General features: G+C 41.0%; 1 protein-coding gene across 7 annotated transcripts in view; it reads right to left on the bottom strand.

Annotated features, from left to right (window-relative positions):
• The window catches only part of LOC105473681 (protein phosphatase 2 regulatory subunit B'epsilon), a 175,189-nt gene that overhangs the window by 110,350 nt on the left and 44,893 nt on the right, over positions 1-19,946 (bottom strand). Inside the window, exon 1 of one of the 7 annotated variants that reach the window (XM_011727599.3) lies at positions 18,209-18,240. The exons of the other annotated variants lie outside the window; for them this stretch is intronic. The gene's annotated coding sequence lies outside the window, so the exon portion shown is untranslated. Of the gene's footprint in view, positions 1-18,208; positions 18,241-19,946 lie in introns of those variants that run through there. 7 annotated transcript variants of the gene reach the window in all.

The raw sequence follows: 19,946 nt of genomic DNA, 5'->3' as shown, positions 1-19,946 counted from the left end.
AACTGAAAAGGATATCTCTGAGAATGGGAGAACCTAAAAAAAAATTCTCCCTGAGCCATCAAGTTGAGTCCCAGTTAGTGAAATGAAACTGATGGAGAGGGAAGAACCAATATATGCAATAAAAGATTAGGTTAAACCATATGCAAGTGCCAATTTTATACATCAAGATGGTCAAATATTGGAAATTTCATCTAGTTCAACCTAAAAGAATGCCTTATTTTGTTAACACTCAGACTAATGGTGTTAGTGGCGCCAAAGGTCACTACTCAAATTTGAATGCATACATGGTGAAACTTTCCACAAAGAATTTTTGCTTTGTTTTTCCTTTTTGTAACATAAATATTAAAATATACTCAAAAGTAGAAAGGACAGTATAATAAACCTTCACATACTCATCACCCAGGATCAACAATTACCAACCTTTTACCAATCTTACTCCACAGATAATTTTAAGGAAATCCATTTCCACAGTCTCAATGTTCTTTTTCTTAAGAGTTGGGGTCTCGGCCAGGTGCAGTGGTTCATGGTGCAGTGGTTCATGCCTGTGTAATCCCAGCACTTTGGGAGGCCAAGGAGGGTGGATCATGGGAGGTCAGGAGTTCGGAACCAGCCTGGCCAACGTGGTGAAACCCCATCTCTACTAAACTACAAAAATTAGCCAGGTGTGTTGGTATGCCTATAATCCCAGCTACTCGGGAGGCGGAGGTGGGAAAATTGCTTGAATCTGGGAGGCAGAGGCTGCAGTGAGCCAAGATCATGCCACTGCACTCCAGCCTAGGCAACAGAGCGAGACCCAGTCTCAAAAAAAAACAGGTGGGGTCTCACTCTGTTACCCAGGCTGAAGTGCAGTACAGTGATCATAGTTCAATGCAGCCTCGAACTCCTGAGCTCAAGGGATCCTCCCACCTCAACCACCCAAGAAGCTGGGACTACAGGAACAAGCCACCACGCCCTGCTTTTTTTTTTATTTTTGGCAGACACAGGGTCTCATTTTCTTGCACAGGCTGGTCTCAAACTCCTAGCCTCAAGCGATCCTCCTTTCTCAGCCTCTCAAAGTGCTGGGATTACAGGCATAAGCCACTGTGCCTGGCCAAAGACTCCATTTTTTTTATGTATTCCATCCTAAAACCACCAGCCTGAAATCTTGTCTGTGATGGCACTGCAAATTCTCCTTTTTCAGCTTCACTTTCAAAATCTTCCTTCTCTCACATTAAAAAGAGAAACACACCTGCTCACTGGTCCCAAACCTTAGCACAGCTCACTTCCATTCTCTGTCACCAAACAAAGGGTCAGTTTGAGTGTTAAGAAAATAACAACTGGAAAACAAATTCTTTTGCAAATCTAGTAGTTTATCTGCTTTCAACAATACTGAAGGAGGATCTAACCAGTTGTTACCAAAAATAATTTTTGGTGATAGATTGATTTTTGACACAAAACTCAGAAATAGTTCAAAGGATTGAGTGATGCTGCAATAACAGAACACTTCCCATTCCTATCTCTTACTTATATAATTAGGATTTGTCAGTGCTTTATCACGATAAAAAAAAGAAGAGTATGAAATAGAATTGGCCGGGTGTGGTGGCTCACACCTATAATCCCAGCACTTTGAGAGGCTGAGGCAGATGAATCACCTGAGGTCAAGAGTTCGAGACCAGCTGGCCAACATGCTGAAACGCCACCTCTACTTAAAATTTAAAAATTAGCTGGGCGTGGTAGTGGATACCTGTAATCTCAGCTTGAGACAGGGGAATTGCTTGAACCCAGGGGGCGGAGGTTGCAGTGAGCCGAGATCATGCCACTGCACTCCAGCCTGGGCAACAGAGGAAGACACATCTCAAAAAAAAAAAAAAAGAAATTGATGCTAAATCCCCATTCTGGCAATAATCAATATTCACCCATGTATGAAGAGCTCATTTCTTTAATTTAAAAAAAAAAAAAAGCCACAATCCTATGCATTTCATCGAGATACATTTCCAATAACTATTTAATATTTTAACAATCATTTATCAAAACATAATACCTTTATATTAGTTTGAATTATGTGATAATGGCAATGGCAAATTCTGTTTACTTCTGAATTCAATTAACATTTAGAGCCTCATGGTCACAAGACATTTTAACTTTTTTTATTTGAAAATGATATATTTTTAAAGTATGAGAAGTATGAGAGGGTTAACAGTTAATAAGACTTTCCAGTCTACAAATATTTTTTTTCTGACAAAATTCTGGAGTACAATGGAAATACAACTTCAACAAGCAAACAGTTAAAGAATTCATTCAATTTTTTAGAAGATGATGGTAGGAAACAAATTGCTGTCCACAAGTATCATTAAATACATAAATAAAAGTAATGAAACAGTTTAATTATTAAATGTCAACATTTTAAAATATCCTAGAAATTACATGCTATGCAACTATGTAAACATGTAGAAAAAAAAACTTTTCAGAATCAATACAAAAAATACATTGTTTTACAAAATTCTTTCAAGCCTATATGAGCAAAAAGGTTTGAAAACTGGTGGCATGGAGGCCGAGCACTGTGACTCATGGCTGTAATCCCAGCACTTTGGGAGGCTGAGGTGGGCAGATCACCTGAGGTCAGGAGTTCAAGCCTGGCCAACATGGTGAAACCCCGTCTCTACTAAAAATACAAAATTAGTCAGGCGTGGTGGCGCATGCCTGTAATCTCAGCTACTCAGGAGGCTGAGGCACAAGAATTGCTTGAACCCAGGAGGCGGAGGTTGCAGTGAGCCGAGATCGCGCCACTGCATTCCAGACTGGGTGACAGAGCAAGACTCAGTCTCGGAAAAAAAAAAAAAACCAACAACAACAAACTGTTGCCATGGGTCATGCGTGATTTTAGCCTCTATTTAGATGGTATTCTGAAAACACGACCTTTGGGAAAATATTTATTTATTTAGTTGTTGGGTTTTGGTTTACACAATAAAGGGGGGTAATACAAGAAGGCATGAAACACATCTGGCTGACTGGGACATCTGAAACTAATAAATAGAGTAAACCAGACTGTTAACAAAACATTTTATCTGAATGCATAAAAATCTTAAAAAGTGTTTAATTATATTTACTTTTAAGTACCAAAACAGGGCATAGCCAGACACCCGCTAGAAAATCTAACAGAATAAACTGTTCATCATCAGTTTAATTTACGCAGTGCCTACTGCGAGCTGGGCCCTCGACATACAAGTACACGTTCCTTCAATAGTTTAAGCATTTTCCAGGGCTCAGACACTGTTCTAGGTACCGACAATACTGCAGGGAACAAAACTGACAAAGATCACTGTCCTGCTGGAGTTTACGCTCGGGCAGGATGTACAGATAATAAACATTACAAATAAGAACATAATACAGGCCAGGCCCAGTGGCTCACACCTGTCATCCTAGAACTTTGGGAGGCTGAGGCAGGCAGATTGCCTGAGCCCAGGAGTTCAAGACCAGCCTGGGCAACATAGCAAGATCTCGTCTGTACTTTTAAAATATAAATGAAGTTTTTTAAAAAAATCATACAGTATATTGAAAAGGGACAAGTGCAAGAGAAAAAATAAGCAGAGCAAGGAAAGGAACATGGGGAGAGGGGGGTCACAATTTTAAATAGAATGCACTCACAGACATAAAGATAGATATTTGCCTAATTATGACATCAGTGTGGTAAGTACTATAGGAGATTAAGGCTCTCAGTGGGAATGACGAGGAGATACCTAGTTCTCCCTCAAAGAGGTAGTGATATATGAGCCAACTCTTGAGAGAGCAAAAAGAAGTTGGCCAGAATCACAAGAGGAAGAAGGGCTCTCCCAGTCAAGAGAATAAATAGCCCGTGCAGAAAGGGCACAGAGAGGTAGGTGCACGTACACAGCACATTCATGGCAGGCAGTGAACCTGGAGGAGGTAAGAGGGCGCCACTATAGAGAAGCTGGGCAGGTTCAGATCCCAGAGCTTCCATTTCTGCTGTGAGGGCCAAGGAAGCACACTACCAGCTCCTGGAGGCAGCTCCCAAAGGTGGGTCCACAAGGGCCACGCTACAGACAGAGACCTATTGACACTCCCACGACAGGAAGAAAGGAAAGAGCAGAGCCGAGATCGGGGAAGGAGAGAGCAGCACAAACTCAAAAAGCTCCCGAGGCCAGCCACGGTGGTTCACACCTGTAATCCCAGCACTCTGGGAGGCCGAGGCGGGTGGATCATGAGGTCAGGGGTTCGACACCAGCCTGGCCAACATGGTGAAACCCTGTTTCTACTAAAAATGCAAAAATTGGCCGGGTGTGGTGGCGCGCGCCTGTAGAGCCGAGATCACACCACTGCACTCCAGCCTGGCGATAGAGTGAGAGTCCGCCAAAAAAAAAAAAAAAAAAAAACAACACAGCAACTCCCAAGCCGTTAGAAGCAGAGACACTCAGGGCCCAAAGCAATGAAGCTCAGGCCACGACGGAGATGATGGGGCCACTCTCTAAAGGGAGAAAACCTGTGAAAGGGACCGAGCAGTAGCTAGAAATACAAGTCTGGACTGGAGAAAATTCTAGCCTGGAGATACAGACTAAAAAGCCTGAGAAGGGAAACTGAAGGCATCAGAATAGATATGATCCACCTCTCTCTCTCTCTGTCTCTCTCTCTCCCCCCGCCCCCCGACACACACACACACACACACACACAAAGAATAGTATCAAGCATAAAGAAGTGCACCAAGGACGTCTAAGCATTTCCTTTTTCAGAAAGAACTTGCTCACATGAACACTATTATTAATATTTTTTTCATCTATCTTAAGCATACACTGTGTCAAACCCCCACAAATAACCAAAAGCAAAAAAAGCAGCTTCTTAAGAATGAGGCAATGACAAAAACGAGGCTGTTACAGATAACTTTTGGAACCACAAGAAATAAAATTATAATCCAAACCAAAGAGAAGTATTCCGAACCTACTCAAAAGATCAGGAAGGCCAGACACAATAAATTCTAAGTCTAGGCCAAGTATATTTTCAAAGTCCTTCCCAATTTTCTTAAGCTAGCAAAAGATAACGGAGAGATTTAAAAAACACTATCAGGGCACCACAAAGTTAGATTTTTATGGCCTAATATTTTAGTAATTCACAATAACAACATAAAAGCCAATAACATCTTTTAAATTTACAGGAATCCTAAGCAGCAAAGAACTACCCACAAAAAACAAGTTCGCTCATCTTTCCTGAGAGGCTGCACTTTCAACAATACTTCTGTATTAAGGAACAATGCAACAGCACTCTTATTTTAAAATTAAATAGTTTTTCAGCACTTTAAGAAAAATAAACACCTCTGAAGCAACTAATATATTCAAATTCAACAGTCATTTCTTTCAAGAGCTTTTTGACTTGTATTGTTTTCACAAAAGTAAACGTTCTATCCAAATGAAACATCAATTTCTTTTATAGAACTTTAGCCTGAGCCAGGCTTGGTGGTGCGCACCTGTAATCCCATCATTCTGGGAGGCTGAGGTGGGTGTATCACCTGAGGTCAGGAGTTCAAGACCAGCCTGGCCAACATGGCGAAACCCTGTCTCTACTAAAAATACAAAAATTAGCCGGTCGTGGTGGCGGACACTTGTAATCCCAGCTACTTGGAAGGCTGAGGCAGGAGAATTGTTCCAACCCAGGAGGCGGAGGTTGCAGTGAGCCAAGATCGCGCCACTGCATTCCATCCTGGGCGACAGAGTGAGACTCCGTCTCAAATAAATAAATACATAAATAAAAGAATTTTAGCCTGTTAGCTAATTTACAAAAGAACTGGTACTGCTACACTCTTTAAAAAATAAAAATAAAAAGCATACTGGCAACAATATGAATTAAGATATGTGAATGCCCTCTTCCATTTTATTTTATTTTATTTTTTATTTATTTTAGAGATGGAGGTCTCACTATGTTGCTCGGGCAGGTCTCGAACTCTTGGCCTCAAGCAATTTTCCTGCTTCAGCCTCCAGAGTAACTGGCACTATAGGCACTAAGCCATGGTTTGGTGGGTTTTTTTTGTTTTTGGGGGGTTTTTTCTGAGACGGAGTTTCACTCTTGTTGCCCAGGCTGAAGTGCAACGGTGCAATCTCGGCTCACCACAACCTCTGCCTCCCAGGTTCAAGCGATTTTCCTGCCTCGGCCTCCCAAAGTGCTAGGATCACAGGCATGAGCCACTGCGCCCGGCCAGCCACGAATTTTTTTAAGGTAGAGAAAAATAAAAGTCTGCAAGTGTTTTAACTTTTAGTAATTCATAAGAATTAACACTATTGTTTTTGTCATTGTATATATACTGACAACAAACACTTTTTTTTTTGACACTGAATCTCCCTCTGTCACTCAGGCTAGAGTGCAGTGGTACGATCTCAGCTCACTGTAAGCTCCACCTCCCGGGTTCAAGTGATTCTCTTGTCTCTACCTCCCAAGTAGCTGGGATTACAGGCATGAACAACTACGCCCAGCTAATTTTGGTATTTTTAGTAGAGACAGGGTTTCACCATGTTGGCCAGGCTGGTCCCAAACTCCTGATTTCAGCTGATCCGCCCACCTCAGCCTCCCAAAGTGCTGGGATTATAGGCATGAGCCACTGCACTGGCTGACAACAAACGTTTTTGATGGTGAAGTGCCCTAAAGGCATTTCCTCTAAAAAAAATGTACCCTAATCACATTTTAAAGTTCTAGATCCTCTTTTCCCAATTCCCACTTCTCTCCTCCCCTTTCCTGATTTCTCCTCCCCCCACCCCACCCATCTATCTTTCCCCATTACACACACACACACACACACACACACACACACAGAGATCCTTTAAACATTTCTACCAGGGAGCAATTTTTTTTTCATGGTGCCCACAAGTAGAAACATTTGCACAAATGGTAGGTTCCCTAACCAATCCCAAAAGAAGCACTCTTTTCTGGTATCAGTTACACACACATTCATACATAAATACCTATTATGTATATAGGCCAGTATTCTTATTTTGAAATGTATACTAAATTATATACACACTAGATATAAAATCCCATCACAAGTGTTTACCAACAAAATCATTTGGGTTATACCAGAATATAAAGCTGCAAAACACACGTGGGTCCACAGTACTCCACTGTTTCCCACCCTCCCATTTCCTTTCCTATCCTGTTTCTGCTTTCCTGCCTCCTTTTTCCCCACCATCCCGCATAAACTCTAAGTCCCAGTCTGTGGCTCAGCTAACCCCATGTCTGAACCCTGGTCTGTTTACTTTGAAAGCCCCTTTCCGCTCCAGCCTCTCTCTCCACCCATTCTTAGAGGGTTCTCTCCAATGTCACTTCTTTCATGAAGACTTTTCTTGCTGATTCCCTGAACCTGATGTGATCTCTCCCATCCTTTGAGCCGCAGGGGCCCCTCACTCACATCTCTCTCACAGTACTTAATTTGACTGTATCATGCAATCATATCTGCCCTCTTGAATTATATATATCTGCATCCCTGTAGTCCTATGAGACCAGCACATAACATGAATACAGCTGAACTGTCTCAAACCCACACCTATACCCAGGCCCTCTAACAAGAATATTTCCTACCTTAGGAAGAATCTGAGAAAGTTATCTGTCGAGAAAAGTAACACAAAATCAGTATCCTAGTATTTTAACGCATTGCCTGAATTTCCATAATGTCATATTACTTGAAAGTGAAAATAAACATTAGCTCAAGTTGTTAAGACATTTTAAAATAAGAGAAATGTGATACAGTCCAGTAGGAAATCAGATTTGGAATTAAAACTATTATTGTTTACCCTGCCTCTCTTAAATTCCTCTTGTCTTTTTCTCCAATGCTCCTAAACATTGTTGCCGGTAACACCAATAGATGTTTTGCTTCTTCAGGTGAGTAGTTTGGAGAACAGAAGCTTGGTTAAAAATAAGGGAAGTGCAAAGTGTGGATAAATGGATGGGGTCAGTGCCAACGATGTAGGCATTTTGAAATCAATCCAATGATTTCTGAAAAGCATTCAGAGACTGCTATATAAGCCTGAGAAGTATATCTATGTTTTGAGGGTCTTAACAAATTTGTACTTTTAGTCCTTTCTAAACAAGTTAGTGTTTCACCTTTCAAAACATCTTTAAACCCAGTAATAATCCCAACAGTATATGCTGTATGTATTTACTCTGTCAAAGAATACTTCCTCAACACTTAATTTCAGGATTCCATCCTCACATTGATCATCTCAACACAATCACTTTTTCTTAATTTTCCTCTCAGATTCAGTCCAAATATTCTTTTCTCAGGTGACTCCAACTGCTTTATTACAGTACCATCAAGGTTTTAGTAACTTCCTCTTCTTTATTTGTCTTTCACATGGTCTCAACTGCTTCCTTATATTCTCCCTCATGTCTCCAATATAAAAAATGACATCAAATGAGACACAAAACCAGGAAGCACCTTTTACATTATACTGTATTACATAAATATTTTATTTCTATTATTCGTTCTCACGTTTTTGCTTCTTTCCACCCCCATCTCACCTGCACACCTACTTAGGACAATTTCTTCCAAATGCTTTCCTGCCAAAGGGCACTGCTTGCTACTTAGCAGGCATTTAATAAATATTCTTTCAGTGAATGACTCTTTTTGAGACAGGTTATTGCTTTGCTGCCCAGGGTGGAGAGCAGTGGCACAATCATTGCTCACTGAAGCCTCAAACTCCTTGGTCCAAGTAATCCTCCCACCTCAGCCTCCCAAATAGCTAAGACTAGAGGCATACACGACCATGTCCACTTAATTTTTTGTTTTATTCTTTTTGTAGGGATGGGGTCTTGCTATGTTGCCCAGACTAGTCTCAAACTCCTGAGATCAAGAAATCCTCCCACTTCAGCCTCCCAAAGTGCTGAGATTGCAGGTGTGAGCCACTGTACCCAGCCATGTGAATGATTTTAGGAGAATCTCCTAGACTCTCTAATTCCATCTAAAGAATTCCCAAAAAAGGGGCCAAGCATTATGGTTCACACCTGTAATCCCAGCACTTTGGGAGGCAGAGTCGGGCAGATCACTGGAGGTCAGGAATTCGAGACCAGCCTGGCCAACATGGTAAAACCCCGTCTCTATTAAAAATACAAAAATTAGCCTGGCATGGTGGCACATATGTGTAGTCCCAGCTACTCAGGAGGCTGAGGCAAGGGAATTGCTTGACCCCAGGCAGAGGTTGCAGTGAGCCAAGATCTCACCACTGTACTCCAGCCTGGGCAACAGAGCAAGACGCCATCTTAAATAAATAAAATATAAATATAAATTTAAAATTCCCAAAAAGACTTTCATGAAAGCTATCATGGAACTGTGTTACCCAACTGTATGACCAAAAAGACCTAAAGAATCTAAGTAACTTTAATTTCTGGTTTTATAGATGAAGAGGTGGAAACCCAGAGGGGTTAACTGACTCATCCAAAATCACACAGATGTTAACGACAGAACCAGAATTAGAATCCAGGTCTTCGAACCTCTTTACTTTTGTGTACTATTAGTGGTATTGGTTTTTTGGTTTTATTCTTGCTTTGATTTAATTACTTTTTGCATTAATTTGGGGGGGGGTAGTTTATTTCTGATTATAAAAGTAGTATAGGCTCACCAAAGAAGATTTGGAAAGCAAAAAATGAACATAAAAAATTGCTAATTCACTTTTCAGGTATCATTGCCTCTCACATACCCTCACTCAATACAAACTATTCGTCCCAAAACTCTTCTTCATGGATTTATATAGCCCCATACTCAATGTTGGTCACCAAATACCATAATTTTTGTTGTTGTTTTCCTTTTTTGTTTTTTTTTGTTTTTTTTTTTTTTGAGAACGAGTCTCACTCTCACCCAGGCTGGAGCGCACTGGCCCAATCATGGCTCACTGCAGCCTTGACCTCCCACCTCAGCCTCCCAAGTAGCTGGGACTACAGGTGCACACCACCACGTCCAGCCAATTTTTGTATTTTTTGTAGAGATGGGGTTTTGCCACGTTGCTCAGGCTGGTCTTGAACTCCTAAGTTCAAACAGTGTGCCCTCTGGCCTTCCAAAGTGCTGGAATTACAGGCATGAGCTGCTGCACCTAGTCAATACCAAAATTCTTAATTTCAGTTATCAACAAGTTTCCTGATGGCACCGAGATTTAGAATATGTCTACCATGGTATGTCAGACTTTAATTCAAGTACAAGTCATCTTCCTTTTCTTTGAGTGATGCCTTTCTCAGCTACATATCAATGTTTAAAGAATACATGTAACTAGAAAAGTGGCACGCGCACAGCCACAAATCCAATGAAGTCCAGGCCAATTTATATCATCACCTACAATGCTGAAACATGATATATTTTGAGTATCTTAAAAACAAGTAGCTGAGGTAAGTAACTATAAACATACTTTTTTCCTTAAATTTTATGTATATGTTAGTATATGAATACCTAAGTCTGAATGACCTCTAGCTAATAAGTAGTAAAATTAGGCCGGGCGCGGTGGCTCAAGCCTGTAATCCCAGCACTTTGGGAGGCCGAGACGGGCGGATCATGAGGTCAGGAGATCGAGACCATCCTGGCTAACACGGTGAAACCCCATCTCTACTAAAAAATACAAAAAAACTAGCCGGGCGAGGTGGCGGGCGCCTGTAGTCCCAGCTACTCGGGAGGCTGAGGCAGGAGAATGGCATGAACCCAGGGAGTCGGAGCTTGCAGTGAGTTGAGATCCGGCCACTGCACTCCAGCCTGGGTGACAGAGCGAGACTCCGTCTCAAAAAAAAAAAAAAAAAAAAAGTAGTAAAATTCTTGCAGAGTAGAACTAGGCCAAATAAAATTGTGCTAACCAATATAGCAGCCACTAGCCACGTATAACTACTGAGCACTTGAAATATGATTAGTCCTACCTATTCAGTAAATGGTGTTGGGGAAACTGGCTAACCATATGCAGAACGAAACTCGACCCCTACATCTTTCACCATATATAAAAATTAACTCAAGATGGATTCAGGATTTAAATGTAAGATCTCAAAACTATAAAAATTCTAGAAGAAAACGTAGGAAATATCATTCTGGAATACAATAAAATCAAAAGTTGACAGGTGGAACCTAATTAAACTAAAGCACTTCTGCACAGTGAAATTACCAACAGAGTAAACAGACAACCTACAGAATGGGAGAAAATATCTGCAAACTTTGCATCTGACAAAGGACTAATATCGAGAACCTAGAAGAAACTCAAGCAAATCAACAAGAAAAAAACAACCGCATTAAAAAGTGGGCAAAGGCCGGGCGCGGTGGCTCACGCCTGTAATCCCAGCACTTTGGGAGGCCGAGGCGGGCGGATCACAAGGTCAGGAGATCGAGACCACGGTGAAACCCCGTCTCTACTAAAAATACAAAAAATTAGCCGGGCGTGGTGGCGGGCGCCTGTAGTCCCCGCTACTCAGGAGGCTGAGCAGGAGAATGGCGTAAACCCAGGAGGCGGAGCTTGCAGTGAGCCGAGATCGCGCCACTGCTCCAGCCTGGGCGACAAAGCGAGACTCTGTCTCAAAAAAAAAAAAAAAAAAAAAAAAAAAAAAAAAAGTGGGCAAAGGACATGAGCAAACACCTCTCAAAGAGGACATACAAGCAGTCAACAAGCCTATCAAAAAATGCTCACTATCACTAATCATCAGGGAAATGCAAATCAAAATCACAAGTTACCATCGCACACCAGTCGGAATGGGTACTATTAAAAAGTCAAAAAATAACATGTTGGCAAGGTTGCAGAGAAAAAGGAACACTCATACACTGATGATGGAATTGTAAATTAGTTCAGCCCCTATGTTAAGCAGTTTGGAGATTTCTCAAAGAACTAAAAATAGAATTGCCATTTGACCCAGCAATTCCATTACTGAGTATATACCCAAAGAAAAATAAATGGTTGTTCAACCAAAAAGACACCTGCACTCTCATGTTTATCACAGCACTATTCACAATAGGAAAGATATGGAATCAACCTTCAACGGGGGACTGGATTAAAAAAAAAAATGTGGAACATATACACCATAGAATACTATGCAGCATAAGAAAAGAATGAAATCATGCAGCATGATTCATTGTTGCAGCAACGTGAATGCAGCTGGAGGTCATTATCCTAACTGAATTAACACAGGAACAGAAAGCCAAATACCGCATATTTTCACTTATAAGTAGGAGTTAAACATTGGGTACACGTGAACATAAAGGTATGAACAATAGACACTGGGGACTTCAGAAGGGGGAAGCCAGGTGGCAAGGGTTGAAAAACTACCCACTGGATACTATGTTCACTATCTGGATAACAAGTTCAATTCAAATCCAAACCTCAGCATTGAGTGATATATTCATGTAACAAACCTGTACATGGACTCCCTGAATTTATAATTTTAAAAAACAGCAATATGACTAGTCCTTATTGAGGTACGCCGTAAATATAAAATACACATGAGACTTCAAAGATGTAGTGTGAAAAAAAGAATCTAAAAATAGCTCATTTTTATATTGGTTACATGTTGAAATAATATTTTAGATATACTGAGTTAAAGAAAGCATATTATTAAAATTAATTTCAGACTGGGGACAGTGGCTCACACGCCTATAATCCTAACACTTTGGGAGGCCAAGGTGGGCAGATCACCTGAGGTCAGGAGTTCGACACCAGCCTGACCAACATGGTAAAACCCCATCTCCACTAAAAATACAAAATTAGCGAGGCATGCTGGCATGCGCCTGTAGTCCCAGCTACTCAGGAGGCTGAGGCAGGACAATCGCTTAAACCCGGGAGGCAGAGGTTGCAGTGAGCAGAGATCGCACCACTGCACTCCAGTCTGGGTGACAAGAATGAAACTCCATCTCAAAAAAATTAATTAATTAATTAATTTCTTCTGTTTCTTTTTACTTTTTTTAAATCTGACTACCGGAAAATTTAAAATTACATATGTGTCCCACATTTGTGGTCTGTATCATATTTTTATTGGGGAGCACTAAAGTAAGACAATAAAGGAAACAAAGGGGACAAAGAAACACATCAAGAAACAAAGGGGAAAGCTTTCCATTCGCTAGGCCCTGGAAAAGCCCAGAAACTTTCTACTCTGTGTTCACAAAAGAAACCTAATCATTCTCTGTTCTTCAATAACCTGACCTACAGCTTACTACCTCTGAACAAGAATTACAGGTTTATCTTAAAGGCACACTGATTTTTTTACATCTTTATATACACCTAATACGCTTTGCCTAAACCTAAATTGTCATGACAAAGGAAGAAAAAAATAATAATGCTTTATTTTCTAATGGGACAGCTTCCTTTTTATTCATAAGGAGACTTACTTCATGAGACTTTCTGTACCACACAGCTGTTCTTTCCAGTTAAGGACTCAAAAATTCCTGACTCTCTCTTACATGATGGTTGACAATGTAAAAAATTAAACCAAATATAAAGGTGCTCTTTAGGAAGACTTTCACTAAACAAGCAGTATTCCATGTTATTATGGCTCTGAGGCCTCTTATAAAGATTTTTAAAGGGTCATAACAGGTTTAAATTAATCCCATGGAAAGAATCTGACATTTTAAAAGGATCTGATGACTCAAAACATTCTTTTGGACTCTCCCAGCCTCTTCACTGGAAATGCACTCAGGACAGTCATACCAGTTGGGTTTCTTGTATGATGGCACAGATCAAGCACAAACTTGAAATGTGGAATAAGAGTAGTTATCTTAGGCTCTCCTTGATCATCAAGTGTTTTGTTTTTGTTTGTTGGGTTTTTTAATGTTGTTGTTTTGGTTTGGTTGGGAAGGATGGTGGCATGTGTGTGTTTTACTTTTACATTTGAGTGGAAAGGGGTACTTAACAGCAAAACAATGATAGCCAAGTCTTCCAGTCCAGAAATTACCAGGAGCCTTATCAGAACCAGACATGGAGTCTTTAGACAACTTTTATAGCCTCATAGAAGATACCAGGCTTCACTTTGCCAAGCTCTACTAAATTGGCCTGCCTGTCCCTACCGCTGAGCAAAACATGAAAAAGCTAGAAACAACAACACAAAGTCAAGAGCAGCCAGCCGCTCTAGGCAAGAAATTCTGATCTACTAAAGGTGAGTGTGGCATGCAGCCATAAGAAATAGGGTAGAATCGGTTTAAGCAAAGGAATCATCAGATAGTTGTATGATAGAGGCCCCTAACTCCTTTGTGTAAAGCAGGGTTTCTCAACCTCAGCACTGTTGATAGTCAGGCCCAGATAACTCTTTTTTGGTTTTGTGGATTGTTTGTTTTTTTAACCTCAAACTCCTGGGCTCAAGTGATCCTCCTGCCTCCACCTCCTGTGTAGCTGGGACTACAGGTACTCACCACCAAGCCAAGCTAACGAGATAACTATTTATTGTGAGCAGCTCTTCTGTGAACTGTAGGATATTCAGCAGCATCCGTGGCCTGTCTGCCACTAGATGCCAATAGCAAGTCCTTACTGTTTCTGACTTCATTCCTCACTCAAGTCTCACAACCAGGTATCTCCAGACATTGCCAAATTACCCTGTGTTTGGGGGGGGGGGCCGGGGGTGCAAAAGAACCCCTAGGTGAGAATCATCAGTAGAGAGCAAAGACACCGAAAACAGTTGCTAAATAAAGGCTGCTTACACTGTATCCAGCGTGACAAACTGTACTCAAGCTGTTAGTTTTGCACATGTGGCAAGACATATTTCTGACAAAATTTCTGATATTACCAAACATGAAGGATAACAATATAATGAAGTACTCTAGGAATATTAACCAGGTAAGCTTCAAATGACACAGGATTCTTAAATCACTGTGGAATTAATAGTATCTGCCTCACTAATTTAGTCTGTAAACTTCTAAAAATCCAATTAACCAGTAATGATGGTCGAGTATTCAGATGATGTTCCAACTCCTAAAGTCAGGTTACTTGTTCTTTTTAAAATTATGGTTTTAAATTTTAACTGTTTAATTAAACTGTAGGAAGAAGGTATTCTCAAATACTCTACTAGAAATGTAAAACGCAATGTATAAAGCAATTTAGCAGCACCTACCAAGGCTTTTATTTTTTACCTAGAATTCCACTTTTAAGAATTTATCTTACAGACATACTCCCCTATGTGAACACAGAGATATGTCTTAAGTAGTTCCCCACCAATGTTGTTTACAACAGCAGTAAAATAAAAATGCTCCAGATGTTATCAGTAAGAAAGTGGCCGTAAGTAAGTTACTACTTATTCACACCTTGGAAGACTGTACAGCCATTTATTTATTTATTTATTTATTTATTTATTTGACAAGAGTCTCACTCTGTTGTCCAGGCTGGAGTGCAGTGACACAATCTCGGCTCACTACAACCTCCACCTCCCGGGTTTAAGTGATTCTCCTGCCTCAGCCTCCTGAGCAGCTGGGATTACAGGTGTGTACCACCACACCTGGCTAATTTTTTGTATTTTTAGTAGAAACGGGGTCTCTCACCAGGTTGACCAGCCTGGTCTCGAACTCCTGACTTCAGGTGATCTGCCCCCATCAGCCTCCCAAAGTGCTGGGATTGCAGGTGTGAGCCACCGCGCCCAGCTGTACAGCCATTTAAAAAAAAAAAAAAAGACAACAAAAAAAATGACAAATTTTTCAGTAGGAAATGAAACATTCGCAGAGGCCAAGATGGTAGATCATGCTTGTAATCTCAGCATTTTGGGAGGCTGCGGTGAGTGGATCACTTGAGCTCACCAGTTCAAGACATGCCTGGACAACATGACAAAACTCCATCTCTACAAAATATACAAAAACTAGCCAAGCATGGTGGTGCGTGCCTGTAGTTCTAGCTACTTGGGAGGGTGAGGTGGGAGGATGGCTTGAGCCCAAGGGGCGGAGGCTGCAGTGAGCCAAGATCACGCCACTACACACCAGCCTGAGCAATAGAACCAGACCTTATCTCAAAAAACAAAAACCGAAAAGGCAGGGCATGGTGGCTCATCCCTGTAATCCCGGCATTTTGGGAGGCTGAGGCAGGCGGATCACCGGATGTCAGGAGTTTGAGACCAGCCTGGCTAACACGGTGAAACCCCGTATCTACTAAAAATACAAAAATTAGCTGGCCCAGTGGCGTGCACCAGTAATCCCAGCTACTTGGGAGGCTGAGGCAGAAGAAACACTTGAACCTGAGAGAAGGAGGTTGCAGTGAGCCAAGAACATGCCACTGCGCTTCAGCCTGTGCAACAGAGCGAGTCTGTCTCAAAGACCAAAAATATATATATATATATAGTGAGAGAGAAAGAGTACAGTACTATGTTTATAAAAATAAACATGTCTGGCCAGGGTGGTTCACGCCTGTAATCCCAGCACTTTGGGAGGCTGAGACGGGCAGATCACTTGAGGTCAGGAGGTAAAGACCAGCCTGGCCAACATGGTAAAACCCCATCTCTACTAAAAATACAAAAAGAAGAAAAAAAAAAATTAGCTGGGCAATGTGGTGACCTGTAATCCCAGCAACTAGGGAGGCTGAGGCAGGAGAATTGCTTGAAGCCAGGAGGCAGAGGTTGCAGCGAGGTGAGACTGTGCCACTGCACTTCAGCCTGGGTGACAGTGCAAGGCTCCATTTAAAAATAAATAAACAAAATAAAAATGTCTACATATATGTATATATAGACAAAAAAGTCTAAAAGAATACATACTAATTTGTTTTCATTTTTTTGGCAAGCATTTTTGGGTTTTTGTTTGTTTGTTTGTTTTTCAAGACAGGGTCTCTCTCTCGATCTCTGTAACCCAGGCTGGAGTGCAGTGGCGCAATCATGGCTCACTGCAGCCTCGACCTCCTGGGTGGAAATGATCCTCTTGCCTCAGCCTCCCAAGTAACTGAGACAACAGGCACGTACCACCATGCCTGGCTAGTTTCTTTGACTTTTGTAGAGACAAGGTTTCCCTATGTTGCCTGGGCTGGTCTCCAACTCTTGGGCTCAAGCAATACTCCCGCCTCAGCCTCTCAAAGTGCTGGGATTACAGGCTTGAGTCACCATGCCCGGCCAAGCATATGTTTTTTAAGCCATTTACAGTATTTTTCAAGACCAAGACTTAAAAACAATTTGCACTGTTCATTTTACAAATTAAGTGTTTAGGATTTTCTTTGGTAAATATCACTACTTCTACAAATCATGATTTGTGGATTATTCTGCATCATACACTGGGATGTATTGGTGTTCACCGTTTATCCAGTAACATTATGCCAACACTGCTTAAGCCCTCAAGAGTGAGCCACTTGGCCGGGTGCAGTGGCTCATGCCTGTAATCCCAGCACTTTCAGGAGGCCAAGGCGGGCAGATCACCTAAAGTCAGCAGTTAGAGACCAGCCTGGGCAACATGGTAAAACCCTGTCTCTACTAAAAATACACACACACACAAATTTGTCAGGCATGGTGGCTCACGCCTGTAGTCCCAGCTACTCAGGATGCTGAGGCACAAGAATCACTTGAACCTGGGAGGCAGAGGTTGCAATGAACCGAGATCAATGCCACTGCACTCCAGCCTGGGCAACAGAGTGAGACTCTAACTCAAAAAAAAAAAAAAGAGTGAGCCACTTAAGACTTAATTAAATTTGCCAAACCAACCTCAAAGAGTTAAGAAATCTCACCCAGCTCCCCTCTTGAACCATAACCCATCAATAACTAAGAAAATATACAGAGGGAAATAGTTCAATTTAGAACACTGTTTTAGTAAGTGTTTATTAGGTGCTTAATAAACATGTAATTTATAGTTTAATTTAGCAGAATTTCATCATATGCATTAAAATTCAAATGATTCTAATTTTCCTTTTCAATTTATTGATCTGAGTAATCAAAACTAATGGATGTGATTTTTCTTCTCCAACTTAAATCTTAAAAGAATGAGCAAAGAAGCCAAATGGGGGGGGGGAATAGCATTAGGAGAGATACCTAATGTAAATGATGAGTTAATAATGAGTACAGCACACCAACATGGCACATGTATACATATCTAACAAACCTGCACATTGTGCACATGTACCCTAGAACTTAAAAGTATAATAATTAAAATTTTAAAAAAAAGCCAAATGACTGAAAGACTGACAGAACTAACAACAAAAATTAAAATCTCAATTCTAGATTTGGAATAACACACTATTTTATCTGGGTACACAGTTTAAAAAAAAAAAGGTAGTTTTCCAAGAATTTTTCTGGTTCTAAAATACACAGGCAGAGAGACACACTTCAAATCAAAATGTCAGGCACTCACCATAATAGCTATGGCCTTTAAACCACCCCAGTACCCCTCCCCCTGCCAGTTTAACTGCTTTTAAATGGAACATTCTAAATTGCTAAAAATAAACTATCTCTATTTCCTTCTGATTAAGTTTTCCCATTTTCCCATGACATTTTAACCTTTATTCAGGCAGTTATGATCACAAACATACAATACCTATATGATACCATTTCTAACCATTTTATATAGAGATATATCAATGTGTGATAGTATTTCCTTTCCCTTCAAACAACAATATGGCAAAATAACTTTGAAGATCTCTAGCCAATTAGAACCCTGGATCTGACGACTGACTCTGTGGCATTTCATAAAACTTGGCTCCCCATCACAAGGCCACAGTTATTCTTTCTTGACTACAAGCATCATCTCTGGATTATCCACATCTCTTCCATCTCCAAAGATAACTAAAAAAATACAGGGTAACTACATGAGTATAAAAACACATGAACCTGGCCAGGTGCAGTGGCTCACCCCTGTAATCCTAGCACTTTGTGAGGCAGAGGTAGTTCACTTGAGGTCAGGAGTTCGAGACCAGCCTGGTCAACATGGTGAACGAAACTCCGTCTCTACAAAAACTACAAAAATTAGCTGGGCGTACTGGCGCATGCCTGTAATCCCAGCTACTCAGGAGGCTGAGGCAGGAGAACTGCTTGAACCTGGGAGGCAGAGGTTGCAGTGAGCTAAGACTGCACCAATGCACTCCAACCTGGGCAACAGAGGGAGACTCCATCTCAAAAAAAAAAATTAAGGCCGGGCGCGGTGGCTCAAGCCTGTAATCCCAGCACTTTGGGAGGCCGAGACGGGCAGATCACGAGGTCAGGAGTTCGAGACCATCCTGGCTAACACGGTGAAACCCCGTCTCTACTAAAAAATACAAAAAACTAGCCGGGCGAGGTGGCGGGCGCCTGTAGTCCCGGCTACTCGGGAGGCTGAGGCAGGAGAATGGCGTAAAAACCCGGGAGGCAGAGCTTGCAGTGAGCTGAGATCCGGCCACTGCACTCCAGCCTGGGCGACACAGCGAGACTCCGTCTCAAAAAAAAAAAAAAAAAAAAAAAAAAAATTAAAAATTAAAAAAAAAAACCACACATGAAACTGCTCAAGGTTTTTGCAGAAAGTGGAAAGATAGCTCAATGATGGATGCAAGATGTCATACAACATCCTCCTCTAATGGCCAGAAACATACTCATGTTAGTGGCATCACCAGGCATCACACTTCTCTACTGTTCAATATTTCTATTATGAATATCAATAAATCTCATTTTCTTATTCAGTTAGAATATAATACATTTGGCATGTGGTGAACTTCTGACAATAACTGAATTTAGTTCCTACAGCTTATGTCTTATTTTGAGCATGATGTCAATTCAGTCAACAAAACTAACCATCTTATCAGAAATGAACTTAGTATCTCTTCTTTATAATTTAGAGAGCTTTTTCAGGTAGTATCAACCAAGTGAGGGATTTTTTAAATGTTTGTTGTTTTTTTCTTGAGACTCAATGTCCTAAAGACAAACAGTGTGGTTTTTATTCAGTGAAAAAGCAAAGGTTGCTTAAATTCTCTAAGTTCTACTTACAGAAGAAACTATGTAATATATGCACACTTTTAAACAAATGTATACTATCAGGTTGACCTCTCTGTCCATTTCACTGACTTCTTGACATCCTTTTCTTTTTTTTTTTTTTCTTTTTCAGTCTACATCATGCTTTGCTT

Source organism: Macaca nemestrina, chromosome 7 (assembly GCF_043159975.1).
Source record: "Macaca nemestrina isolate mMacNem1 chromosome 7, mMacNem.hap1, whole genome shotgun sequence".
Classification (NCBI taxonomy): Eukaryota; Metazoa; Chordata; class Mammalia; order Primates; family Cercopithecidae; genus Macaca; species Macaca nemestrina.
This window is presented reverse-complemented; position numbering and strand designations above follow the sequence as displayed.